Source organism: Cupressus sempervirens, chromosome 7 (assembly GCF_028749045.1).
Source record: "Cupressus sempervirens isolate cs-2001-9-10 chromosome 7, ASM2874904v1, whole genome shotgun sequence".
In the NCBI taxonomy this organism is placed as follows: Eukaryota; Viridiplantae; Streptophyta; class Pinopsida; order Cupressales; family Cupressaceae; genus Cupressus; species Cupressus sempervirens.
Genome location: NC_143124.1, coordinates 352460694 through 352475908, shown reverse-complemented (window position 1 = coordinate 352475908; position 15215 = coordinate 352460694). Strand labels below are relative to the sequence as shown.

The 15215-nt window shown below is 33.8% G+C and overlaps 1 pseudogene; it reads right to left on the bottom strand.

Moving 5' to 3' along the window:
• Window positions 1-13809: 13809 nt before the first annotated feature.
• On the bottom strand, window positions 13810-14966 carry LOC149546903 (arogenate dehydrogenase 2, chloroplastic pseudogene; annotated as a pseudogene).
• Between the last annotated feature and the right edge of the window lie 249 nt (window positions 14967-15215).

The following is a 15215-nucleotide window of genomic DNA, read 5'->3' as shown; positions in this document are numbered from 1 at the left end:
TATGTGACTAACTAAAATCTGAAATATGATTTAACTAAATAGTTTTATTTATTTTTTAAGTAAAATCTTAATTGCATACAACAAACTACTATTAATTTAATGAAATACAAATTCAATTTTTTTAAAATATTGTGAAGGGTTATTTTTATAGATTTTTTAAATATTGTGAAGGTTTTTTTAATAGATTTTTAAAATATTTGGTGAATTTTACTATTATTTGGTAGATTAATTTAAAAAATTGTAGATAAAGAAAAATTAATTTTGATATACATTTTTTAAGGCATTTTATTGAATTAGACTATTGATAAGTTATCAAATACATATTAATAAATTATCACACAAGAAATTGATGGTTATATTTTCAAATATATTATAATAGATAACTAATTATCATACAAGAAATGGACTCGAGTATGGCTCCATTGAGCAAAGATAGTTTTTCTAGAATACTAAAATAAATAAATAATTATGGTATTCTTCACAAAATTTTGACTTTTAAGTTAATACTTGAAATTTTTGAAGTATGTAAAAGTAAATGTAATTTGCACATTTTGTAATTCTAGGAAGGTGGAACCCAAACACCATTTTATTTTAGAATGTGATGCATTCTATTACCCAAATATTTTACTAAGAAGTTAAATTATTTCTGGAGAGAGAGAGAGAGAGAGAGAGAGAGAGAGAGAGGGGTTAATTCCAAACTATTCAAAACTACCTCTCTCTACATACTTTTATCTCTCCCCATACTAAAACCTTCTCTCTCCCCATACTAAATCCTTCTCTCTCCTCGTACTAAAAGTTTTTTCTCACCACATATTCAAACCATCTTTCTCTATGTACTATTTTTTTTAATCTCTCTATGTACTAACATTTACTCTCTTTCTATCAACCTTAACTTTTTGAGAGTTACAATTAGAAACTTAGAGGTTGAGAGTTACGGTTAAAAGGTTAGAGTTTGAGAGTTATGGTTAGAAAGTTAGAGTTTGAATTGGTTATGAACCATCTTTGAGGTAGTCCAAACTCTAACTTTTGAGTGGTTGTGAACCCAAAAAGTTGGTTATGCTAGAATAGATTATAAATTTTTGAATCGTATTGTAATAAGAGACTTTTTTGGAATTTGGTAGAAGGGAACACTAATGTTTTTGGTGATAAGACAATTTTTGGAAAGTATGTATAGAGGTTGTCTTTGTAATCAATTTCTTCTTATGCTCTTGGTGTAAGGAAATAAAGGAATGTGCATTTTGTATTCTCTTTTCTTCAAAGCCTGAACTATTTGGGTGTTGATTCTAGTTGTAATTAATGTTTTCACAGTATGGCATAGATGTTAGTGAACGATCAAATCATCATTGAGTTAATGCTAGCCTTCAAGCATAGTCTTGATCTTTCTTATTAGCGGTTTAAGTTATTCAGGAAAGCTATGAAGTTGTGTGGTGCATTCATCATCAATAGCTTTCTCTCTACCTTTCAAATTTTTAATTCATTTATGTTTTAAGAAAATCAAATACACCCATTATATGCGGGAGTTGCCCCTCTCAAATGAAGATGAAGATTGTAATCTGATAATGATTGGTTTCAAACTCTCCAACTATTGACACAATTGTCATTATTTACAGGGGGAATAGCGTCAAATTTAGAAGTAACTATCACAATGACAAATATGTTTACCAACACATTTAAAGACAATTTGTTGAATACTATATCTGACATATGATCTATTCAACACGAAGAACATTTAGTAGTTAGGTGGGCTCACACTACTATATACAATAATATTAAAGACGATAGTTAAAGACAAAATATAAATAACGTCTTTAACATATTTTTTATATTTAAATATATATATTTTTTAAAATTATTTTAAATAAAGACAATAGGTAAAGTGAGAGTTTTCCCAATATGACTGATTGTTATCTTTCCAAGTCTTTGGGCGCTTGACTCAATTTCGGTGTTGTCAAAAGGGCTTCATTGGCATTCTACACAAGGCATCAGTAGAACTTCACACATAAGCAAAAGGACTGATGATGGATATGACTACAACTCAAGATGAGTTATGCGCGATTTATGTCACATTTTGTGTTCTCATCTATCATGCCCAAGTCATCGGCGTCTTCAATGGGAACAATCTACACAATAAACATGTATTTAAATACCCTAAAGATCTCTTGTTTGTTTAATATATTGGGCTCGGTTTCCTTTGTATTTGCATTAGAGTTTTGTAGCTTGTAATTATTCTGTTCTTTGGGATTTTGGGTTTTCAATCTAACAGAAAAGGAATGCGTGGGCTGGAAATCGTCGATTGCTTAGAGCCTGGACAATCTCAAATGCAGTTTTTTTTGGCTCAAACGTAGTTTGTTGAGGTAAGATGCAGCTAGTTGTCATGGCTACATAAAATCTTAAATTGGATTTTTTAATTTTTATGCCCTACCATGGGCTATCCTCACCATTCAGTGTTTTCATTAACATTGTATGTTTTACATTATTTTTCCCTATTGTGACATGGTCTGTTACCTTTTAACTCTGAACACCATGGATTCTCCTAGGGTTTGGACTCTTCAAGCATTTTTGTGTGGACTCTTCATGGTAAGTAGAAATTCTTGCTCATGCTCTCTGATTGTGGTCACATTTGGTTATTGTTCTTGACCCCCTATTTTGGATCCCTCCTCTGCACCTATCACTGAACCCCTTCCGTAGTGAGGACTTTCCACACTTGGAATATTAGAAAGAAGAGGTTACTGCCTTGTCATAGAAAAACCAAGCCTTGGCACCTTCCCCAGAGATACGGTGATGATAGTATTCTCAGTGATCCTGGCTACAAGCCTATGTGTAAATTTGCTATTCGTGGGACCTGCAGAATTGATCCCGAAAACAAGAGCCCCATCAATATTCCAAATGAATGGCCCATTGCTTACAAGGGCCATAATGTCATAAAGTTTCAGAGGAGGGCAGAGCACGTCAATTAGGTATTGAGCAGCGAGGGCCAATTTCTAATTAGACCTCAAAACTCCACATGGTACCAACAGAACTCCTTTCCCTGTCCTTCTATCAGATCCCACTCCTTATTGAAATAATTTCCTCCACCATCAAATCTATAAGCACTTGTCTTGATGGCACTTGGGAAATGCGTGGTGCATTTGTCTCTCTTTTTACTAACCAAGGGAGTCTCCATGTCATTCTCCTCTACATCAGTGCTGGTTTCTTCGACATTTGGTGAATCCACAGCTCTTTGACCTAAAATCTAGGTAATTCAATAACAAAAAAGTTTCAAAGAAAAAACCTAAACTAGGTGTCAATAAATCCAAAATCCAAAATTGGGGTAATGAAATCAGCCGAAGTGAGCTATAATTCGCATTGGTATTCCTAGTTCAACTTGAATATGAATGCTTCTAACATTGAATCATCCAAAATCCTAACTCAGTGTGACTGAATTTAAAAAGAAATCGAACAAACGAATAGAAAACCAAAAAGAGATGTAACTGGTATAGACAAAATCACACAATGAATTGCAAAGAATCCTAACTGGGTATGAAACAAATTCAAAATGAAGAAACACAAAGGTCCTTGTAAAAACAACCTAGTTGGGTATGGATTAATTCTCCAAAAAGCATATAAACTTTCTCATGGTCATACCGTAATTGAGGGATCGTTAGCTATTATGGCTCATCCATTAGTCTAAAATGTCTGATTTGGCAACTCAAGTTGCTAAAATGAGTGAATTAATTAGGGTAGGATGAGAGGCAGCATCATTTTTGCTGTAGGTAAGAAGAGTTGAATTGAAATTTATGGTACAACAACACTTTCCTCTCTGCTTCCTACCGTCCATCTATTTGTTCTTTTTGAGTTCCAACCAATTCAATGGCATTTGGTCCTATTGGTAAGAATTGTGTGTTGTTTAAAACTTTTGTTTCTTATTTTATGGTGGGAGTCATGTATTCTCCAAAACTCTTGTATCTAATTTAGCAGAAAGATGTAAAGTTAACAATATGGATTATGGAAGCATGAAATCTTTCAATAGTAATATTAGGCTGATAAAATTTGTTGTTGACTTGCCCTTACTTTTTCCAAGAGGTGTCAATTACTGCAAGTAGTCAAGCTCAATTTTTCTGGCTCCTGCTATTTTACTTGAGTTATGCATCAAGGTCAGTATAGATATATCGAATCTAGATTTTGTAAAGGTAGCAACATGTGTTGTAGCAAGAGCTAAAGAACATAAGAAGTCATCCATACAAAAATTCACAAAGGTATTACAACATGCAACAAAAATTCAACTGTTGCTGATTTGATTATGTACTCTGGTGGGCTGCAAATAAGATACCAATGCATTCTTATGTCTAACTATAGAATGTTACAAACCTCTTTAGCATATAATTGGTATTGATATTTTTTGTTTGTCAAAAGTTTAAGTCATTGAATAGTTAATATCATACTATTTCAGTGCTTTTATGTTCCTATGTTCATTCCCATCAGATCTGCTAGAAGCAACAAGGATGCTAAAGATAACTTAAACTTTTGGATATTGCATGAAAAATATTAATAAGGTACTAGCCAAGAGATTAGGCAGGATTTGTGAGAGGAGTATGAGTTGAGCAGGTGAACCTTGTTGTATGTGGATTATGTTTGGATAACTGCTTGGGGATTCATGAGACAAGCCAAAAGATGTAAGAAGTGTTGCATGAAAATAGATAGGAACACAAATTTCTTAATTAGTTAAGTAACAATATTATTTGCCAAATAACTGAACACAAAATTAACAATACTAACTAGGAATTAATTCACAATATACTAGTTGATGACTGAAGATTTTAGTCCTAAATCTGACTTAATTGCTGATAGAATCTTTATTTCCTTACTCCTTTTTTGTAAAGACTCCATTTCATACTTGGATTAACAAAGAAAAATTATAAACTCTCCCCTCTTGAGACTTCTTGTCCCCTAGCAAGACAGGGTTGGGTTGTTCAGGATATTAGTCCACTTCTAAGTGACAGTCTTTTCTGATTATGGAAGACCTTCCATTGCCATGCCTACTGGTGTAAGAGATTACATTTTAAAACAATGATAGCTCTATTTTGTCATATAACAGTTGTAACCAAAATATTATTTTACTTTGCAAAGTGTGATAAAAAATTATAGTGTAAGAGAAACTATCTCTGTAGTTTGCATTTAAATACATTAGCACCAAATCAAGCTATAAACATAACCATAGTTGGTCTGCACTACCGGGTGTTTTGCTTTATTCCCAAAAAAACTGAGAGCTATGAGTAGAGGTTTCTACTAAATCACAATTCTTCCATTTTACATGCTTTAATAGAACATTTAATGTCCTAATCCTATGCCGAATAGAAGTCTAAGTCAAATTTAAGGAGATAAATAATGGTTTCATCAATCTATGGAATGTCCCTTGTTCTTAAAGGTTTGAGACTACCAAATAATTTCCCTCCTTGAACTGTTTCCCGAATAGAAGTCTAAGTCAAATTTAAGGAGATAAATAATGGTTTCATCAATCTATGGAATGTCCCTTGTTCTTAAAGGTTTGAGACTACCAAATAATTTCCCTCCTTGAACTGTTTCCTCTGAATAAGAAATCCAATAATACTGTTTCACCAATCCAAGATCGTTATCTCCCAAAGTAATGAGCAAGATAATTTTATCTATATATGTATACTTGACAAAAGGCATTATCTCATCTATACTTGATACAAGTGATATCACTTCTATAATGACTGTCCTGATGTTCCATATACCTTTGGCCTCCTCTCATTTCTTAATGGAGGATATATTATAATGTTCTTCTATACGTATAATGATGAATTGGTAGTTCTAATCCATTGTTTGAGAATATGGAATGTATAGGATGTTAATATTGCTTATAATGGGATATTGCGATTTCCAATGTGTAGTTATATTTTTGCAACGAGAGTATGATGTTGTCTAAAAGTAGATGGTTTGTGGGTTTTGGATAATAGCTTTCTTTGGTCATTATTTGAAGTTGCATCTTCTAGTATATTGATGGTACCCTATTAATGCTATGAGATATCGATCACGAGTTTAATGCTGGAAAATATATCATGATGACCATTCATTGTTTACGGCTATGGAAACCTAAAAGAATCCATTCTTTATCATTATCGAATACTGCTTTTCATTACAGCTCATAAACCCTTAATACTGCTATATCTATAATGTCACATCATTTCCTTTCTACCATTCATTATCTTCTATTCCCCTACGGCAATGATGAGATCCATTGTGTATTTGATCATGATGAGTGCTTGATGTTTTATTCTTATCTATTCTGAAAAGTCTTTCCCTCCATCCATATGCCAATTCTCACATTTCGAGTTCCCTTAAACTATAGTTTATCTAGTCACTAGTATAGAAGTATGGCTTCTATAATCACTGTCAAATATCATTTCATTTTCTTCTTTTGTCAACTCTGCATGATTCTTTCTGATACTATTATGGGTGCTGCTTGTGTTCTATTTTGCCTATAAAATGTTTTTGAGCTTTAATGATTATTACTATGGCTATGTATATACGAGGCCTTGTCTTCACTTCCTTTAAATGCCTATGATTCTCATATTCAAGGGTGATCATTGGCTGGAGTTTGTGATCGCTCAGGGAGGTGCTGACATGATTTGATTCACTGGATTAAATATCATGTCTATGGGTTCATCTCTATTTCGGGTTTGTGTCAAGATATGAATACCTATATGGTTTTACTTTGTATGCTGACTGTAGAGTCTGTAGATATAACTAAGGTTCTTTCTCCTGAATTGTCACTTTATAATTATATAGTGCTATAAGTTGGTGTCCTGTCAAGTATTACTAATTCAGATATACTTGTCTTTGTTTACTTTTCTATCTCAGTGGGAAAATATTGTATCTTATTTTTTTATATTCTCCTTATATGTCTTTTCTAATTCTTTCTTATATCTATCAATTGTTGCATATCAGTCCTTAATTCCTGACTGCAAGACCAACTGTTATATGGTAAGCTTCTGAAAATCTCCTCCAATCTGTCTGCGATATCCTCCTTTTTTTTTTCCTTTTCTCATTCTCCTTTATCTACCATATAAATATCCAGATAGATAATGAATTGTCAATGGTTGTGACCATTCTCTATAGTCACATTATTATAATTATTTAATATTTAACATGTACTAATCATATATTTAATGATAATATAATATTATGTGATGAAATAATTAACCTTATTTTATCCAGTCGATGGACCAATAGCAGCATCTAAGGCAGAGGCAGATGTTGTTGAGTCTATCAATTATGCAACAGCTTCTGATCTTGATCTTGATCATGCTGTAGATTATGCCATTGATTCTGTTGCTTATGCAAATCAGTTGAAGCAAACATTTACCTTGTTGCCTATAGAATGGTAGGGCAGCAGTTGTTTAAGCCATTCATTATGTTCTTTATTTTGATCTTGATCCAGCATCCTCAGTAGTCGAACTAGGTTCCTGCAGCAGCATACCCAGTAGCATATCTAGGAGCATAGCTTATTCTAGCATTTTACCCTATTCCGAGTTTTGGTACATAGTCCTAGCCAGTAGCATGGGCCATAGCATACCTTTGCACCATCTCGAGATCCAGCATTAGCAACTTGACCAGCAGACCTTATGAGGACTAGTGATCGAGATCCATACCTTCTATCATGATGCTGTTCCAGAAAAATTTTCATCTTCCTGATCCAGACCTATAGCCAATAATAGCAGAGCTAGAAGCACCAGAGGCAGCATAGGTAGTAGATCCAGTCAAAGCAAGGGTGTATGAACCAATATATTCAGTAGTTGGTGATGTATATGGCTATTCTATTTTAATAATAATATGTTAAATACAATCTTTTTGTCTTTGTATTTAATTTTATTATTATATAATAATATTAAATTAATTCTTTATATATATATTAATGAAATATACTTCTTCATTATAAATCAATAAAATATATTATAGTTTATTATTTTATTTTATTTACTAAATAATTATTTACTATTATTAGGTCTTATTAAAGATAGAATAAATAATTATATCTAAATATCTATTTATTCATTTGTTTAATTGTATATTAACTCTATTATTGTTAAAATCAATCTTAGGAATGGGGACATTGCAATCTACCTGAATTTTCAATTACAATACATAACCAACCTCCAACTAGACTATGACATCAATAGAGAAAGAAATTTTCAAAATTTCTCTCCTCTAGGAAAGAGAGGAGAAGAGTACTAGCTTCTAAAATGAGTGAATAACGTAAATGGGGCTTTAAAATCTATGAAAACCCCTACTGAAATTTCCACCAAAATTTTATGACATCTCTTTCATAAGATCTGGTATGCCAATCTATGTATTTTGGCCAATGAGAATAATATCTATCTTTCACATGCTGAGGATAATGCCAATAATGACCTTCCAAGTTACCATATTCCCATACCTTGGGTCTAGGTTCTCTGTAATAGTAAGGAACCTCCCATTTTAGCTGAGCTCTTATATTTGGTAGGTCCCAATAGTATGCAAGATATTGGTGCCTATAAACAGGGCTCCTTGTTGGAGCAGTATAATTGGATTCAAACAGCTTGAAATTATTGAGTTTAAATTATCAATATTTATCTACAAAGATGAGAACATTTCCAAATTTTATTTTCAACAAAGTCCATTCTTCATATTTATTTAGTGTGTTTTGTCAACCTTTAACCAATATCCTCATACTATGCTATGACTTCCATCATTGACACTGACATCTACTAAGGCATTTACCAATCACAACATCTAAAAACTCCTTACTTCTATGCTTTGATAGGTGCTCCTACCCTTCTCATGCCTCTTCTATAGACTAAAATTTTTTTCTAGGCACAAGAATTGAGTATGCTGGCAAAGATGAGTTTTGTGCATAACTAGTGGTCACCGTATCTGATTGAGAAATACTACCGCAGGCTGCATTTTCTCTCAACATTATAGTGCATCTCAACATTTTTGTTTATAATTTATCCTTCAATCTAAATACCTCATGAGACCACATTTTTGCAAGACTTAGTCAAGGTTAATGTATCTCACCTAATGTTTCATTGCTCCACAAACATACTTGCCAAGAACTAGATCATTAAAAAAGTAAAGAGATGGGGTCCTTTTAAAACTGTTGTACTGAATTGTTCTGTACATCCATGGCAAACACAACATTTGAAATCATGAACGACACCTTTGAAGCATTGAACCAAGGTGCATTTCTTTCTGATGAAAACCCACTCAAGAAGCTCAATATCAAAGATGAATAAGACCTTAAAGAACATACTTCAACTATGGCTAGCAAGGTCAAAGTTATTAGCTATATTTTAATTTTCTTCAACAAAATTTGTTGTTGAGTATTTTTTAATTTATCATTCACTGTTGTTGTTACAATGGAAGAATAATTGGTCATTCTATTGAAGAGATTTGGGTGTCATAAAGTTTGTTGAAGGCTTTCCTGGTTCTTTTTCTTGAATCGATTTCATCATAGTATTTTAATTCTAGGGAAAATGATGAACTACTACTTACATCTCTACACTAATATGCCTAACAGCTTATGAATATGTTTAAAGCATAAAGTTTATAACTAGATTTGACCTCCAATTTTGTCATAGGACACATTCCTGTAGCTCTAGGAAACCTGAAAAGCATGGATTTTATTGCTATTAGCAACCAAAAATTTACTTGTAGGCTTCCCCCTTCTTTGGTTAGCTTATAAAGCCTCCAATACTTTATAACAGAAAACAATCCTTTACCAGCTAAGTTTGGGAGCCTCAGAAGTTGTCAAGAGCTGAGGCTTGCTAATTCAGGGTATAGTGGTCCGATCTTTATGAGTTATGGAAAACTTTTGAATCCTAGCTCTCTGTCTTTGGAGAATTGACATGATCTCTGGCTGCATTCCTCCTAGTGTAGGAAATCTTTCTCACATTTACCACCTCAATCTAACTGGAAGCATGTTGTATGGGCATGTACCTTTCACTACAGAATTCTTGAATACATTTATATAAAATTTTCATAAATGAGTTACATCGTACCATTTTAAAATATTGCTAATGGAATAAAATTTTAAAGTAGCTCAAAAAAAGGAAAAAAACCACAACAATACAAAAATTCAAGACCTCACTATAGAGTAGAATTTCATTCTTTATGATGGTTATCAACCAAGATTTGGAGAATTGTGTGTTAGTTGACTAAATGCCAGACACATTAAAACTTTGTCAAGTTCTGCAGCACTTTAAACCATTGCATAAGAAACCAACTCAAAAGCTTTGACTGAATAGAGGATTCTGTGAAAAAATACTGGTATATGGGTGTAATGATTAAATAGAGGATTCTATGAAAAAATGGTGGTATATGGGTGTAATGAATGAATAGAGGATTCTATGAAAAAATGCTAGTACATGGCTGTAATAACTTGAGGTCTAATAATTCCTTTGACAATGGAGCATAACGATAATGGAGATGCAAAACTAGTGGAGGAGCAGTCCCCAATTGAGGAGGTTTCCTTGACAGTTTCGTAAGTGATGATTCTTCTTTGTTCGTCATGACTTTTCCAATGTGGACCTTGGAATCCTTCCTTGTATTTTTCTCATGTTCTTCAACACTTTATTTTCCTATAGAACCCTACCGCTCACTGTATCAGCCATTTTTACACAAATTGTTATCATACTTGCTAAAAGATTCATGGAAGTTGTTCTCTTAGAGAGGCCATTGAGGGTATATTGTTAGGAATTGTATATTATTAGGCACTACTTGAAGTTTTTTTCGGCATTTAATGTTATTGAAACTTATATGAGAATATACTAAAGATTACCAGTTGGAATAATTAATCTATAAAAATATTGACACAACTTGTTTTAGGTTTCAAATTGGTTTATAAATGTTAGAGTTAGGCTATGGAAGCCAATTATAGAAGATATGTATCTACAGGAATTAAAGGAGACATCTAATATGAATGCCTCTACCAAAAAGAGAAAAGAAAATGAGTCAAGGAAAAAAATTGAAAGTCCAGTGGGAGATGAAAAGAAAATGAACAAAAAAGGAAAGATAATGTTGGATGGAGGGGTGTAATATGATAAGCAATCTTCTTCAGAATGTGAAGGTTCCAAAGTTGATGATGGTGGAAGCACCTAACAGACTGGTCAGGAAAGTAGTGGTACAGCCCTGAGAATACCTCTAGAATCACAGTTTCGTTTAGGGGATAAGTTGATGGCACAAGAGAATTAGACATGAGCATGAATAAAAAGAGAATCAATGTTGATTCCCTATCTTCTGTAAATACATGACCAACCATTGGGGTTGACAAAAAACTGCTGGATGAAACACATGGGTGCATTAATTTTGAACAAGGCATAAAGAGATTTAGACCTAATTTGGATGGCAACAGGTTTCAAGGATATGATAATACAATTAATTTAACTTACAACCATGAATCTTCTGGAATGGGTGGCAATTATTCCCACGAAGATTTAACTCCTAGACAAATAGGAAGCAATGGAGGTGTGTCTCTAACCTTAGGTATGCGTCACAATGGAGGCCAAGAAAAGTGAACAATGCCCTTTATTTATGTAGAGATGATTCTGTGTCGGACACTAATTACCATTTTAATATACACCACCATGGTAATGATCAAGGCTATGGAAATCATGGCTTTGATACCCAACATTCAGTTCAGAAAATATGTGGAAAGTTAGTTCTTGCATGATTTTGTGGGTTAGTAAGTGGTATAATTACATAAAATTTAACCCAGTTATTGTTATTATTGCAAAAATCATATCAGAAAGAGATTTGACCACCTTATTGATCCTAACATTTCTACACACTTCAAATCATGTCTAACAGGTGAGAGTCATGCCTTGTATATATTATAATCATCTATATCTAATACCCATTTGCCTATTGTCCTTGCCCATTACTCTGTTCTGATGGCTAAATTGAAAGGGTTGGGTCTAGTTTTGCATGGCAACCTTGTTTCCCATGTATGATAATCTTCTAGTTGAGCATGTTTCAGCGAAGGAACTGATTTAATAAGTTAGTTATGAATTGCAAGCTATGGTGTAATTGGAAACCAATCTGAAGCCATACGTAATGTAAATTTATCTTCCCTACATGCTTCATTTTTTTAATCTGATCTACTGAGTTTGATATCGAAGAATGCTTCGCCATTACATAAAATGACAATTTTTTTGAGTAGGTAAAATATTTGTTATGTTTTGAATCCAAAAATTAAGCAATAATTTTAAGATTGAGACTAATTCCCTCTTGCTGACTAGTGCCTAGTTTCTGCAGGGTTGTTAGAAAGCTGATCCAGTTTCTTGAAATGCCAATCCATTGAAGATTACTACAATTTCCTAATTCTTGTGGAATATGGCCAGTGATTTTTATGGTGATATATAATGATATTTTGTTAAGCTGTTTCAACTTGCCTAGTTCAGGTGGTATGGGGCCGGATAACACATTATTGGATAGTAACAATACTTCAAGGCAAGAAAAATAGCTAGGGATGCTCAGGTCTATTACCTTAACTTGTTAAAATTTAAGTAAACACTTTGTAACTTGTCTAGCCTACCCAACTTGGAGGGAATGTCTCCGATCAAGCCATTGTAAGAAAATGCAATATAGTACAACTTAGAACAATTATTGAAAGAAGAAGGGATATTACCACTGAGAGAATTACCTTCAAAGTAGAGATATGCCAAATTTTTTATCGAACCCAAATCAAGGGGAATTGAACCGTGAGATTGTTGTAGCCAATGCTCAATTGAAGGAAAGAGGTGCAATTGCTCAGAGAAATTGGATGCTTTCACTTAGACAATTGTTCTCCAAGAAGAGACTATCCAACATATCCAAGTGGCCAAACCCTGCTGGTATTGTACCCTTCAAATTGTTTTCCCCTAATGAAATCACTTGAAGATGTGAGCAATTGCTCAGAGATATTGGAATGCTTCTAGTTAGATGGTTAAAGGACAAAATCAGATTATCTAGCTTGCTCAAAGTACCATATTCTGCAGGTATGCTCCTAGTCAAGTTGTTCACAGAAAGTCTGATCCCCCAAAGGTGCGAGAAATTCGAGAGAGATATAGGGATGAACCCTTCCATTCCATTATGACTAAGGTCTACAATGCTTAAGGCTTTCAATTGGCCAAGCTCAATTGGAATATTTCCGGTGAAAATTTTATTGGTGAGATTCAAAATCTTTAGTGACGAGATGGCTGCTATGGCAGGAAAAATAGTACCTTCCAATTTCATGTGAGGAAGAATTATGCCCACAACTTTTATGGAACCCTTTCTGCATAGAAGACCATTCCAGGAGCATATGTTTGCTACATTAGAAGAAACCCAACTGGAGAGTGATTTCATGGGGTCAGCCGGAATGCCCTTTTTGAAAGCAAGTAGATTCTCCAAATCCCTCTTATCCAAACCATTATCCCTCTTATCCAACCCATCATTTTCTAGCAAGATGTGACCTTTCACTACTAAAAACGTTCCATCCACTCTATGGAAGACATGAGAAAAGAAAAGGAGTTGTTTCCATTTTGTCTTGCATTGACAGAGGTCATAGTGAACATCACAACTGACTTCTAAGTCAGTTAATTCTGATGATAAAACAATCCAAAAATTACATAATGAAGATGTTATTCTTGATCTTCTACTTCAAAGGACATGCAATGACAAGCAAACATAAAAAAGGAAATTTGACAATAAAAGTCTCCTAATAAAAAGGGAGAAAGTTTTAACAACTATATTAAACAACCACACTCTACTAGGCTATAGATAAGAAGGAAATTGCATGGCTCTACTGGGTTTCTAGAGAACAGATAATTCATTTATTTTGTTTGTAATGGAACTGCAGCGTCCGAAGGACTCGTGTTTTTTGGATCTACAAGAGTTGAATTTTGCTCAGGCACTTCTCCTCTGGCAACCCCATCAAATAGCTGTGTTCTTAAAATCTTGTGCAACTGGCCAACAAGTTGTTTCTTTAGAGCATCAAGATCCATTTCTAGCCTCTCCAATTGCTCTGTTGAATTAATATTGTACATAAACAAACCATAATAAAGATCAAAGCTATCTCCACAAGTGTTCTCAACAATTTGAAGTAATGACTCATATCCTTTAGTATTTATTGGGGTGGATTCCAAATTTAATTTCCCTAACATCCTCCCAACAGTGTGTGTAATAAATTGTGTTTCAGCTGCATGGCGATCATGTTCCACACAGGACATCTCAACCATCCTACAGCCTTCTTTTGCAAATATTTTCAAAAACCATTCACAACGCTCAGCTCTTAACCCTTCTCCAATCTTAACCTTATCATAGACCAAGGGAAGACCGCTCCATCCAGCTTTTCCATTCTCACGCCCAAACATAGGATGGGTGCACAATGTATCAAATTCCGGGGGAAGCACCTGTAAAAAGAGATTGCGTGGAAACTCTTTGACTGAAAGGACGTATGTAAATAATGTATTTCTTTTCAATCTTTGAGTCGAAAATGATTTTAACACAGACTCTATTGATATGATAGATGTGCATAGCAATGTCACCTTGGGATGTTCTTCAGAAAAATCATCTTGATCCATGTAAAATGAAACTCCCATCTTACATGCAACCTCACTATGATCTATTGCAAAATAAGCCAATACTGTGTGACCTTGGCGGACAATGGTCTTAGCAAGAAACTGACCAAAATTGCCAAAGCCCACTATTCCAATCTTTAACTTACTACTCTTCTTGATTTCATTACTTATCTTGGATTCATAATCAAATGGCTGTGCAGCATCCAAAGCTATAACTTTAAAATTCCTTGGGCAATGACTTTGCTTTCCATTTTGTTTCTTCTTCTGCAAAACTGAAACTACTGATTTTGGATATCCTATTTTAATCAGCATTATAGGTTGTCTAAAACTAGAACAAGGTTGTGAGGAATGAAATGAAACAGTGGAAATTTTGACTGAAGCAACCATGTCCACACTTGCTCTCTACTTTATAGTGTAGCTTCAAATGAACAAATGAGGATGTCAGACAGCTAAAAAAATGAAGTAGCCATAAAAATACAAATGTAATATAGCTCTCTGTGGTTATAACTTGATAGTAATTATTGGGCATTCACATTGCAAAAGAAACAACCTACAATTTGAAGCTACACAGGGTAAAATCTAATGTTGTGATATTGCTATCAAGATTCAACGATGTAGTTTTTTGAGACAAATACA